This window comes from Callorhinus ursinus, unplaced genomic scaffold (assembly GCF_003265705.2).
Source record: "Callorhinus ursinus isolate GAN/ISIS: 27379988/994484 unplaced genomic scaffold, GSC_fseal_2.0 scaffold106, whole genome shotgun sequence".
Lineage (NCBI taxonomy): Eukaryota > Metazoa > Chordata > Mammalia > Carnivora > Otariidae > Callorhinus > Callorhinus ursinus.
This window is the reverse complement of record NW_027397168.1, coordinates 1,103,069-1,116,082: the sequence shown is the minus strand read 5'-3', so window position 1 is coordinate 1,116,082 and position 13,014 is coordinate 1,103,069. Positions and strand designations below refer to the sequence as shown.

Genomic DNA, 13,014 nt, shown 5'->3' with positions numbered 1-13,014 from the left:
AGTTTTTGGCATTAAGTATGTCCCACGCAACATTTGGGATATACAAGTACATTTGGACTAAAGATGAACAATGGGGATTCTTGTAGTATGAGTATATTGCGATATGAGCCCCATTAGGACCAGTCCTCTGGGGGGCTCCGAGCCCCCATCAGTATGGGTAAAATCCCAGCACCCGGACAAGACCCCAACCCTTCCTCCCTCCCCTCTGTGCTCTCAGACTTATCATCTGCCCGGAGCCATGAGGGCTCATCTCAATATATCCTTCACCTACGTTTTTGTCCATTTCCAAAAGAAGGCTAGCCGCCCCCCCCCCAGCCACGCCTCAGCCCCCAGGCCCCAGACATAACCCGACTCTGGATATCCCCCATTGCAGTACCCCCGTTGCCTCCCAACTCCTGAAATGTCTTCTCCAAGGAGAATTCCCTAACCCTCAGCCTCCTCTGAGTGTCCGTCAGGCATTCACCCTCACTGCCTGGAGGGCTGGGCTCCTGCCTCTGGACATTACTGCTATTATAATTCTTGGATATTCCCATGCCCGGTGCCCTCGGCCCCATGACATGCTCTCGACCCTCCGCCACACACCCCATGAAGTCACCCCCAGTAACCAGAGTGCCTCTGCATCTTTAACCCCCCTCCACGTCCCTTGCCTCTGAACATCATCGGGACCAGCAACCTATCGAATCCCCAGAGCTCCGCCCTTAGACCCCTTCTCTCCTCGAGTACCATCTAAGTACTGACAATGCTCCCAATTATATACCCATTCTGCACCCCTCCTCCGAGCTCCAGATTTGCACATCCAACTCCCATCCCCCACCCCCAGCTGCATATAACCAGTAGGCATCGCAAGCTTACCGTGTCCCAGATCGAGCTCCTGCTCTTCCTCCAAAACCTTCCTTCCTGTGCATGCTTCCCATAACCTTCAAGGGCATCTCCATCCCTCCAGTTGCTTAGACCAAAAAATAGGGATTCACTTTCTCAAATCCCACAGCAAGTCCGTTGGGGAGTCTATCAGCTCAGCCTTGAAATACATCCAGAATGTGACTGCTTCTTACCACCTTCCGGGATTATAGCATCCCAGGTGGTCTCTGCCCTCCCAAAGCTGGTCAGAGGCTCCTTGCCCTGGTCCCTGTGTGCCCCTGCTCTCAAAGCCTTGTCTCTACCCTGCATCCGTTGACTCGTTTGTCTGGTTTCTCCCTTCATGAGATCCTCCAAGGCAGGGAGGGCCTGGGTCTTGTTTTGTCCCCGGGGCTCGATGCTGCCTCTGTCCTCCCATTCTGCTAGTTAAAGTTGCTAAGGGCTTGAAACGAGATTTCTGATATTAGATCGCACACGGCCGGAGACCCGGGAAGGTCAGAATCCTGCGTGAGCAAGCCCTGCCGTGTGGTGTTGCTGAGAGAGAGGCAAATCCAAAGGACAATGGCAACTCAGATCGTGTGACTGAATATCCATCCACCTCCATCCATCTCTTCCATTATTTTGTGTTCTTAAGTGGGCAGGTACCCCCAGCTCAGGACGATGGTTCCCAGCCTCCCTGTGGCTAAGAAACACCACACGTGCCTTTCAAAGACTTTTCTTTGGAAGAATCAGGTGTGTCCCCTCTGGCCTCCTACCTCACGGAAGCGGTGAGGCAACCCTCTCGGACCCAGAGATGAAGCTTCATGGCCAAAGATGGCAGAGCCATCCTGCCAGCCCCACACTGCCTCCTTCTGGACCGTTCTGTGAGTGCAGAACAAATGTGTATCTTGTTTGTGCTACTGCATGTTGGGGGCTCTTTGTTTTTTTTGTTTTTGTTTTTTTAGATTTTATTTATTTATTCATGAGAGACGGAGAGAGAGAGGGAGAGAGAGACAGAGAAGCAGAGGGAGAAGCAGGCTCCCAAGGAGCAGGGAGCCCGATGTGGGACTCGATCCCAGGACCCTGGGATCGTGACCTGAGCCGAAGGCAGATGCTTAACCATCTGAGCCACCCAGGCGCCCTGGGGGCTCTTTGTTACAGCAGCTTGGCCTCGATGAATGTCCCAGATAATAAGGCCAGAGCCCTGACTACCATGCAGGCACCGGGCCAATTTATCCTCCTACCCACAGTCATCGAGGCACCAGGCATGTGGCCCACCCCAGATCGGTCCAAAAGCAAAAGGCATTAAGAGGGATTAAGGGAGGCATCACGTAATGATGAGAAGATTCCTCCAGAGACCTATAAAACTTATAAACATATATGATGACAAAACAGCTTCAAAATGTGTAAAAGTTTTGGGCGCCTGGGTGGCTCAGATGGTTAAGCGTCTGCCTTCGGCTCAGGTCATGATCCCAGGGTCCTGGGATCGAGTCCCACATCGGGCTCCCTGCTCCTTGGGAGACTGCTTCTCCCTCTGCTTCTCTCTCTCTCTCTTTCTCTGTCTGTCTCTCATGAATAAATAAATAAAATCTTTAAAAAAAAATGTGTAAAAGTTTTAAAACGAACGAACTAATGAACAGAGAGTAGGTCAGGTATCCAGATATGGACGGCTGGTGGAAACGAATTGTAATTAGGCTTGCTCATGAGATAATCCGAGATCCACTGCCTCCCACAGGATATATTGCCCCACACCTAACCCTCTCCGCCTTGGATTTGCCACCGCCACGAATTCCCACGCTAACACAAGAAGTCATGGATGATTTGAAAAGAAATGTTTCATTCTCTCCACTCTGCTCTGGAGTACGTCTCCCCGTTTCCAGCTGGAGAACGCTGGGCTGGGGTGGGGGAAAGAGGGAAGGCATGCCTGCTACTTGGCAGAGTCTTCTCGAGTCAAGACATCATAGACTCTCGGAGGCAAATGGGATATTCATATCGTATCAGTCAGTAGCTCCTGTTAGGACTGGGTTGATTCCAAAAGAACACAGTTGCTTCACACGGACTGCAGAGATACTCCCTCATCACCCCGAATCTCCTAAACGGCTCCAGAATTAATTCTTGGGCTTGTTAACAACGCTTTATACTTACTCCAAGGATAAATCACTGAAACCTGAGACAGCCTGGGGACTTTTAAGAAAATTCTCCCAACGCTCTAAGTTTTCTGCATGACATTTAGAGACTTGACTTCAGGATCTCTCAGTCTCAGTGGGGGGAGCTAGACAGGGGTTCAGGAGGAGCTGGGGAGATGGATGCAGAGCAGAGGTCTGGAGACATCTAAGACCGCGGGCATCTCCCTCCTTGGGGGCTTTATCGCTGAGCTTGCCCAGATCTGCGGGAGAGAAAGAGGTGACTTTTGAACGGTTAAGCTTACCGCCGCCACGCAACCCAGTCCAGGCTGGGAACGAGACCAGGGAGGAAGATGGCTTTGGTTCATCCCATGTCCAGTTGCCTTCCCTCTCCTCTTTCCCTCTTTCCTTCTGGCTCTACCTTCCTTTCTTTGCATCTACCCACACGTTTCCCTCTTCCACCCCATGTAAGATGGCACGTGGTGGGGGTGGGCGTTTCCAAGAGCCAGAGGGTAGCCAAGGTTGGTGTGGGGCTTGATAAACTCAGGAGGTGTGTCACCTCCAACACCGGTGGATGTCCACTCGGCGCTTTCCAGATGGGTTAGTAGAGCTAGAATGAAAGCATGGTGTTCGTTTCCAAAAACAGGGTTAGGGTTGAAGGAGATGGAATTGGGGGTAAAGATCCAGCTGGAGGCAGGCGAAGCTGACTTACTTAGGTCACAGTTGGGTGGGAAGCCTTCACTCGGATAGTTTAATTCATGCCTTTAACACATATTTTCCGGGCGCCTGGGTGGCTCGGTTGGGCGACTGCCTTTGGCTCAGGTCATGATCCTGGAGTCCCGGGATCGAGTCCCGCATCGGGCTCCCTGCTCGGCGGGGAGTCTGCTTCTCCCTCTGACCCTCCCCCCCTCTCATGGGGGCTCTCTCTATCTCATTCTCTCTCTCAAATAAATAAATAAAATCTTTTAAAAAAATAACACATATTTTCCAGGCACCACTGCGCATAGGGAGTGAGCAAGTCATGGGAGGTCCCTACACACATGGAGGTAGAAGACAGAAAACAAGCAGATAAGTACAGGATACAGAGAAGATGCACATGCTGACAAACATCACTACGGAAATTAGACGGGGTGACAAGAATAGAGAAAAAGTAGGTTCATGTCAGATAAATGGTCGGTGGGAAACTCTAAGGTGGAAGAGGTGGCTAAAATGATTCCTGGATGACGGAAGGTTCTCACCACGCAAAGCTCCAGAAACAGAACATTCTAGACCGAGGCATCAGCTGGTGCAAAGATCCTTGAGTAAAAGGGACCCAGTGTTCTAAGAAAACCAGAATTCAGAACGGCAGTAGAAGAACTCGCCTGAGCGTGAGTAGAGATGAGTACAAGGTTCAGAGTGAGTTTAAAGGCTGGAATAAAGAGAGAGGTCAGACTTGGCAGTGAGGGTTTGCGGTCAGTGTTGTAGCTAAAGCCTGGGGGGCTGATAGTAGGGAGATCAAGATTTGGGAGTGGGGTCATCACTGCAGTGCCAGGTTGGGAAATATCTGGGATTGGCTGGAAAATGGGCGTTGGGCCCGGAAGCGGGGTGTGAGGTGAAGGGGTAGAACAGAAATGAGCCATCCCGCTCAGCGTGGGCATTGAGAGTTGGCTCTCAACGCTCCTGTGCCCAGCTCCTGTTTCCTCCATGTTCCCTGCGCTTACCAGCAGTCTCTGCTTGAGCAAAGGTCTCCCTTAGGCTCCTTTTGGAGGCCCGCTGAGGGCGGGGATAGGGGAGCCCATCTGGGAACAAAGCCAAAAGTCATTCCACCTCCGCGCCATTCGGTTCGGTGCTTTGTACCATGCAACATGGCCATAGCTCCCTTATTTCCTTGGCATTTGTGGCACTTAGTGGTTCTCATCCTGGGTCATTTTGCCCTTCCCTCCCCCTCCCCAGAGATATCTGGTAATGTGTGGGGACATCTGTCCTTGTCACAACTCGGAGGTGTTATGGCCACCTGGTGGGTGGAGGCCAGGGATGCCGCTAAACATCCTGCACGTTGGATGGCCCACAGCAGAGTCATGGGCACCACTGCCCGGGGTGAGAAACTGGCCCCAGATATGCGCGATTGCCTGGTAGGTGACAACAATGGGGAGATTCGGTCCAGGTCACAGGCTGCATTCACGGCGTGCCTACCCCGGTGTCGGTGTCTGAACCCCCGCACACCCCGTGATTCTTTCCCTTGAGATGTGGATGGCAAGGAGGGGGGAATCTCAGACGTGTTACGTGGCCGGGAACTGTCCTTCCCCAAGCTTCGCCGACCAGCAAGTGGGGGAGCAAGGGATGGAGCCCACGTCGGCCAGTTTCCAAGGCCAGCAGTGGGCAGGCGGAGGAGGGTGACGGAGATGAACCCCACAGTCACTCACCAACGGCCTTCCACAGGTGTAGGACCTCCAGGGCAGTCTTCTCCTTCCCTCCGTGGTCCGTGCTCTGGGGAAGGTGGAGCACTGGGGAAGAACAGGGCCCGTGGTCTGTGACATGGCAACAGTCACACAGGGAATCCAGCAATCCTGTAACACTGTTCCCTGCACAGAGCACCACCACTAAATCCATGGGACAGCAAGTCTTTTGAGCATCCACACAGCCAAGTGAGGAGGCTGTGGCTCTGAAGAGTCAAGTCAGTCGCCCAACGTTACCCCACGGCTAAGTGGCAGCACTGGGAGCCGAACCCACCTACATCTGGACCCAGACCTCAAGTCTTTGCTGCTCCGCCCCACGGTCCCGGGAGCCTGGGTTTTCTTGGACCACTGAGTGGTCCTTCCTTTGAGCGTCACAGGGACGTATGGCCTTAATTGTTCCTCCACGTCACCACATACGCAACGAGTGCACAGTGAAGACGCACTCAGGGAAACAGGGACCCCGGGATGGAGGGGCATGAAAGGGGGGAGAGTAACCGCCGAGTGTCCCCTGGCACCCCTACACACCAGGAGTTGTTCTAACCCCCCGTGTGCAGCAGGGGGCCTCACTGTATGCATCGTCATGTTTGAGGGAACTAAGGCGCGCACACCAAGCAAGCGGCAGAGCTGGGATTTGAACTCAGCACTGTGGTTCCAGGACCCATGCGCCCGTCGCTTGGCTAGACTAACTGTCAACACGGGTCTGGAAAGAAAACCCGTGGACTTCAGGGAATGTGAGCCGAGGGTCTTTACAGGCTCTCCACCCACCGCCGGTAGGCACTGGTCAGGGACGGCGCTCAGAGCGGGCTTACTCACCGGGACCCAGGAGGTAGCCCACGCTGTTGAGGGTCCGGCCTCCTCGCCCCTGGACAGAGACCAAGAGATCTAGACTCAGACAGGCAGAAAGGCCGGGAGGCGTCCGTCCCCCAGGCCTGGGACCACGGGGGCCAGCTGCCACCTTCCCAGGAGCCTGGCAGGTGGGTTCACTTAGTCCACATTTCACCAGTGAGGGAAGTGAAGGCTTCCTAAAACGTAGCAGCGGGGAATGAATACAGAGCTTTAGAAACCACGTCTACAAGCCTCTGCATATCATCACAAATCTCTCTCTCTCTCTCTCTCTCTCTCTCTCTCTCACACACACACACACACACACACACACACACACACACACACACACACACGTTCAAACCCAGGCGACATCACCGGATGGCTTTAGGCAAGCTGCTGTGTTCCTTTGACAATTACAGTGGCTAATATTCACTGTGGGTTTTCTAAGTGCCAGTGTCTGTTCTAAGGACTGGCGACATAATTTAAGGGGCGCAGAGCAAAATGAAAATAGGGGGCCCCTTGCTCAAACACAATGAAAGGTGTCGAGACAGCAAAAGAAGACCACGAAACCCATGTGGGTGCCTTCTGGGCGTGCAACCCTGGGGGTCAGTGCAGGCTACCTACCCACAGCCTGGCTCCGGCTCCAGTCCCGGCCCTGGGGGACAGCCCAGCTCTGGCTCCGGTCCCGGCAAGCTCCAAGAGACTTAAACAGCCTGCAGAGGACCCTGGCAGCAAGACAGGCAGCTGGACCCAAACCCAGGGTGGCGGAGTGCCAAGCCTGGGTCCTCTGGATCGGGTAATGCACCTGGCACGGAGGAACTCAGGTAACCCTCATGGTGCTGTGATTTTACGAAGAACTTGGAGGGACAGAGAGGTTAATTAGGCAACTTGCCAGGAATCACGCAGCTAAAAAGTGACAGCACCAGTATTCCAAATTCACCCGGGTCTCCACAGCCCATGCGCCCAATCAGGGACTCCCCAAATGTGGCCCTGAGGCCAGTAGCATCATCCAGGGGTTGGCAGAAACCCTAGGGGCAGGGCCCAGTCCTTGGTGACCGAACAACTTAGAATGACTGGGAGCTCACTGAAGGCATCTTTTTGTACTTCTGGGCAATGCTAATCCTTAGGACATTTTTGCTTCCTGACCCCTGGGTCAGGTGTCTTAACCCACGCCATCCCGCACCCCCATCCGGGGCCAAGGCACCCCACAGCCCGTGGCTCCTGGCTCAGCCAGGAGAATCAGAAAGCTCTTCTAGGAGGGCAGTGGCTGGGGAGGCTGCAGGTGGGGAGGGAGGTCTCACCTGGTGGACAGGTACAGAGGCAGGAGTCTCCCCCAGGCTGAGCAAGACGGTAAGAAGCAGGACCAGACGGACAGAGGGAGCCATCTGAGGGCCAGAGGGGTGGGCGCTTAGAGCTACGGGACGCTGTCAAGAGAGGGTGATGAGTGTATTTATATATTTTTAGTGTCATTAAGGTATAATTGCTATACAAAAAAATGGCATGCACTGAACATACACCTCTGGATGAATCCGGACACATGCATACACCCTATTCCACCACCATCATCAGGGTGGTAGGCATATCCATCACCGTCAAACATTACCTTGCGATTTTTTGCTTGTTTGATTTAGGTTTTTGTTTGTTTTGTTACCATGGGCTCTGTCCTCCTGACATATGTTTTCTTGAGCTGTAATGGGCATCCGACACCATGTAAGTTCGAGGCACGCAGCATGACGACTTAACGCGTTCATTGGAAAAAGGGTCCCTTCAGTAAGTTTAGTTAACATCTGTCACATCGTCTAGTTACGACAAAAATTGTTTTCTCTTTGCGTTGAGGACTTTTGGGATCTACTCTCTCTGGGCAGCTTGCAAAGATACCACACGGCGGTGTCAACTATGGGGACCGTGCCGTCCCTCTGGGTCCCCAGCACGTCTGCACCTTACACCTGAGCTCTCGGGCCAACCCCGCCTCTGCCTAACCCCCCTTCTGATCTCGTTCCCCGAGTGGTCGTTTCCAGATTCGACCCAGAAGTGAGATCATGCGGTGTTCGTCTTCCTCCGTCCGACTTCTACCAAAATGTAAATGCACAATACCGTACCGCGGAATAGAGATGAACTTCTGTGTCTTCCTGCCTTAAATACGTGACAGAAAAATAAAATGGACACTTCTGAGTTTATGGCCGATTTTGTGGCATTCCACTCTGGAGCACGTTTATTTAAGTAAAGCGAGAGCGTTGCTTGAGGGACAGCCCCGAAGGTAAGCGATAGGATACCAGACAGGTAAAACATGGCCCCCCAGAACCCCAGGCGCACGAGTGACCAAGGCTCAAGAATCACAGAGGTGTTCACCCCTGGCGACCCTTCGGCCCGTGCCTGCCCCTGCCTTCCCCATCAGCATGTCCCGTTTCTCCGGGCGCCCCCCTCCACACCCTTGCATGCCCTCCCCGCCTCACCTCACTGGAGTCGGCAGCTCTCCCCAGCTCTCTGGGGGCCCAGCTCCTCGACCGCAGCTTTTATGCCTCCCGAGGAGCAGGGAGGAGGGAAGAGCAGGGGAGAGAGAGGGGGTCCGCAATTAGGGGGAAGACAGGAGACAGTGCCAAGAATGGAGGTGGGAGTGAGGCTTTGCGTGCGGAAGGGCTTTCATGAGCTGGCCTGTGAGGTCAGAGCAAGGACGCTCCCCACAGGGAAATGTTTCTTTGCTTCACCTCAGTTTCCCCCTGCAGGTGCTCTGCTCTGAGATGTATAGGCTGCCCTTCCTCCCCTCTTTCTGCGCCTCTTCTTTGTGACTCGTGTCTCAGGCCCCGTGTTTATTCAAGTATACCCCCAGGCTGGGTCTGCGTGTGTCTGGGCCCGCGAACCCCATTTCTACCCACGCCCCCTTTCTGTCCCTGTGGCGGCGCTGGGTTCTCTTTAGTCTCTGCTCACCTTCGGGGCTCTCTTGCTGCGTCCCTTGCTTCTGTCCTGCATGATGCACCTGTTGGGTCCTTCCTTGTTTGTTGAGCATCTCTCCCTCCCAGGGAAACAGGCTCGTGAGGGGCGGCAAAGCATCTTGCTCCTCATGGTGCCTGGAGCCCAGAGACGCTCCACCAGGGTGGTTTTATTCCTCAGAGAACATTTGGCCATGCCAGGAGGCATTTTTGCGCGTCATGACTTGGGGGTGCGTTTGGTCTCCAGGGGGAGGAGGCCAGGGATGCTGCTCCACATCCTGCAGCGCACAGGACGGCCCACGGCAAAGAATGATCCAGCCCCACAGGTCGGTGGCACCGAGCCTGAGAAACCCTGCCAGAGAGCCTAAAACAGTGCCTGGAACTCAGTCAGTATTTGTGGGATGAACAAAAGCTCTGTGTGTGTGTGATCCCCCACCCTGTTTCTGGTTTTTAATTTATCTGTGTGTTTGTTTCTCTCCCTCTTGGCTCCAGAGAGCAGCAGTTTTCCGGAGGAAGGAACCCCGGAATCAGGGAGGGGCTTGTCCACCTGCCCTTTGCTTTCTGAAAGTCCTGGTCCTCACCAGACACGGTGTCCCCATCGGACACGGCGTCCCCGTCTCTGCCAGGCAGAGCCTGTGGCTCCTCAGTACCTTCTTTCCATCACCTCATCTCTCCCCCACGCCCGCAGAAGGGAGCTGTCTCATCTCAATCATAGAACGAAGGCCCTAGGACAGGGGTCGAGTGAGACCATGAAGATCCTGGTTTGCTCCCATCTTCATTTCCGGGCTTCCGTCCTTTCTCCTCTGGAGGAGAAGGGGGGAAAAGTGACAGGACGGTGTGGATGGTTTGCTGGGAAAGAGCATGGAGGTGGAGGGGTGGTGCTTGCAGGGGACGGAGGGAAGGACAAAGCTGGAAGCCCGGAGCTGGTTACCTGGAGCCTGAGGGAGAGTCAGAGGCAAGAGCATCACCAGCCCTCGCTTCCTCACTTAACCCGTTCTGGAAAAATAAATGAAGGGAGCCCAATCTCACGCAAAACAAGACAAAACAAAAAACTAAGGTGTGCAAGAAATGCCACTTTCTTCGCATTTCTGTGACTGAGCCTGTTGTCTGTCTTGAGCCCACATCCCTCTTCATAGTTCGGGAAAGTGGACATGAAGGCCCCTTCCCTAGGTGGACACTGCAAGTTTCCCGTCTGACGTTTATTTGGTCATATTGGTGAGGAGTCTCCTGGGTTTTAGCTAAACAGCCACAGCTCTTGTATGTGTTTCAATGCTATGGGGGATGTTCACCCATTCCTGTCCCCGGAGGGCACGGCAGGAGACTGAGGTCGAAGCTTATCCTTCCTCTTTCCTTCCAAAGGGAGGTATCGAGAGCCTGAATGTACTGGGTCCCTGTCCACAATCCAATGAGCCAAGGACCCGAATATTCTGGCCACTGAAGAGCAGAAAAGATATTTACTGGGGCTTCTGGGAGGGGAAAAAAAGTTCTTCTTTTTTTAACTTTTTATTTTGCAATAATTTTAGACTTACAGGAAAATTGTCCAAATAATTCGCCAATAATCAGATTCTCCAAATGTTTACATTTTTCTGCATTTGATGCCCTGATCCTACCTCCAACTCTCTCCTCTCCACAGACGCACATATAAATATTCTGAACTGTTTGAGAGTAAGTTGCAAACTTTATGCTCCCTCACCCCTAAATTCTTCCACGCATCTTCCTGAAAACAAGGACAGTCTCTATGTGACCACAGTAGGATTATCAACGTTGTAAAATGAATGTTGACACTGTCTTAATACCTAAGCTAAGACCTTCTTAAAATTTTACCAATTGTTCCAATAATGCCTTTTATAGCAAAACAAAAAAAGAAAAGAAAAGAAACACCCACTCTATGCCTCTTCAGTGCCCTTTACAACGAGAAGATTGTCTCTACTTTATCTTTCATGACCTTGATGTTTTCCTTGACATTTTTGTGAGAGTCCCAGTGAGCTGTTCTGTGGCATACCTCTTGTCAGTTTGGGTTTGTCTGATTTCTCATGATTAGATTTGGGTTACACATGTTGGGCAGGAAAGCCGCAGAAGTGATCAGGGTGGTGGTGTATAAATTACGTCCTTCTGGGTGCGTCCCGCCATGGGAGCTCGGCACATCAGCGCAGCCTGCTCCTGGTGGGGTGAACTTTCATCACCTGATTAAGGCGGTGTTGGCCAGATGTCTCCACTGCAAAGTTACTTGTTGTCCGTCTGTAATTGGTGTCTTGTGGGGAGGTACTTTGAGACAACATAAGTGTAGTTTCTTCAGTCTTTTGAGAGAGTTTCTGAAAGCACATCTCTAGATAGGGATGTATGCCTCTGTAGGTCTTCCTTAGAAAGAAGCCCAAAGTCCCAGGAGATGTTCTGTCACAACTGTGAGAGGGAGCGAAACGCAGGACTGACACTGAAGCGCAAAAGGCAGGACGGGAAGACAGAGAAACTGCACCGGGGTAGCCCTGAGCCCCCGAGTCACGCCGATCTGAAAGTCACCCCGTTCCTGCACTTCCAACTATCTGCTCCCATGCTGTCATTAAGCCAACTTGAGTTGGAGTTTTCAAAGAACAGCTTTGTCCACAAAGGACTGCATGTACCAATGAGTTTGGACTCAGGCAAAGCACCCATAGCGCCATCACCACATTCCAGGTAACAGACGTACCCAGCACCTCCTGGAGTCTCCTGTGTCTCTTTGTATTGGGGTGTGTGTATGTGTGTGTGTATAAGAACACGAAAATGAAATATGCCCCCTTAACAAATCCTGACGTGGGCAAGGCTGTGGTACGGCTGATCTGCAGAACAGTGCCTAGCACAACTGGGTGTCTTCCCCCACCACGAGGGTGTGGAACTAGATAAACTGGAGAGTTCACAAACACGTGGAAACTGAACAACAGCCAACGGGGCAGAGGAGGAATCGAAAGGGAAATCAGAAAACGTCTTGAGTTAGGCTAGGTGAGTCGGATTTCTAGAACTTGCTCTGAACACTTCCTGAGAGACTACACCTCCCACCTCCAGCCTTCTGTCCCCAGTTGTCACTGGGTGGGCATGGAAGGCCGAGGTGCCCAAGGCGGCTTGTCCTCCATGCTCTCATCTGAAGGGGGGCAGAATGCATGCTTTGGTGATTATGAGCTGCAGGAACTTGAAAAAGAGCAAATCCGGGGAGAGGCTTTCCCCCACCCCCACTCTCCACACTCATTCTGCTTCTGCAGGGAACACCCATTAGCATCCAAAGGAACAGTTTGCCCATTTGTTTTCCATCAAGTACTTGAAGAAATGAGGGGGGACGATTCAGCCTGCCCCAAACTGATAACATGTTTAAGCGTCCAAAGGATGAAGGTTGTAAACTGAGAGACAGAGGTGAGAAAAAATAGAGAATTAGAGATGATAGATAGATGATTGATAGATAGATAATAGATAGATGATAGAGATAATAGAGATAATTAGTAGATGATAGAGATAATCGATAGATAAATATAATAGATAGATGATAGAGATAATTGATAGACAGATATGATTGACAGATAGATAGATAGACAGATAGAAGTGAAAGATAATTGGAAGTTACCCAGCTAAGTAACAATATAGGGCCTTAATCGTAACTTCCTCACAAAATTTTGTGAAGATTAAGTGACTTAATATTTAAAGTAGTTAGAACAGTGCCTGCTACTTAGGGAGTACTAAAAAATGGGAGATATGGCTAGGTAGCTACATAGTTAGATATCTACATGGATGGGTGGGTGGGTGGATGGGTGGATGGGTGGATGGGTGGATGGATGGATGGGTGGATGGGTGGATGGATGGATGGATGGGTGGATGGATGGATGGATGGATGGATGGATGGATGGGTGG

At 52.2% G+C, this 13,014-nt stretch overlaps 1 long non-coding RNA gene across 1 annotated transcript; it reads right to left on the bottom strand.

Annotated features, from left to right (window-relative positions):
• Positions 1–2,685: 2,685 nt before the first annotated feature.
• Positions 2,686–7,630, bottom strand: LOC112806894 (uncharacterized). The gene is made up of 5 exons (XR_003203970.2): positions 7,519–7,630; positions 6,206–6,414; positions 5,360–5,440; positions 4,658–5,174; positions 2,686–3,220 (listed from the first exon to the last, which is right to left on the bottom strand). It is a non-coding gene; the product is annotated as an uncharacterized lncRNA (long non-coding RNA).
• Positions 7,631–13,014: the final 5,384 nt, after the last annotated feature.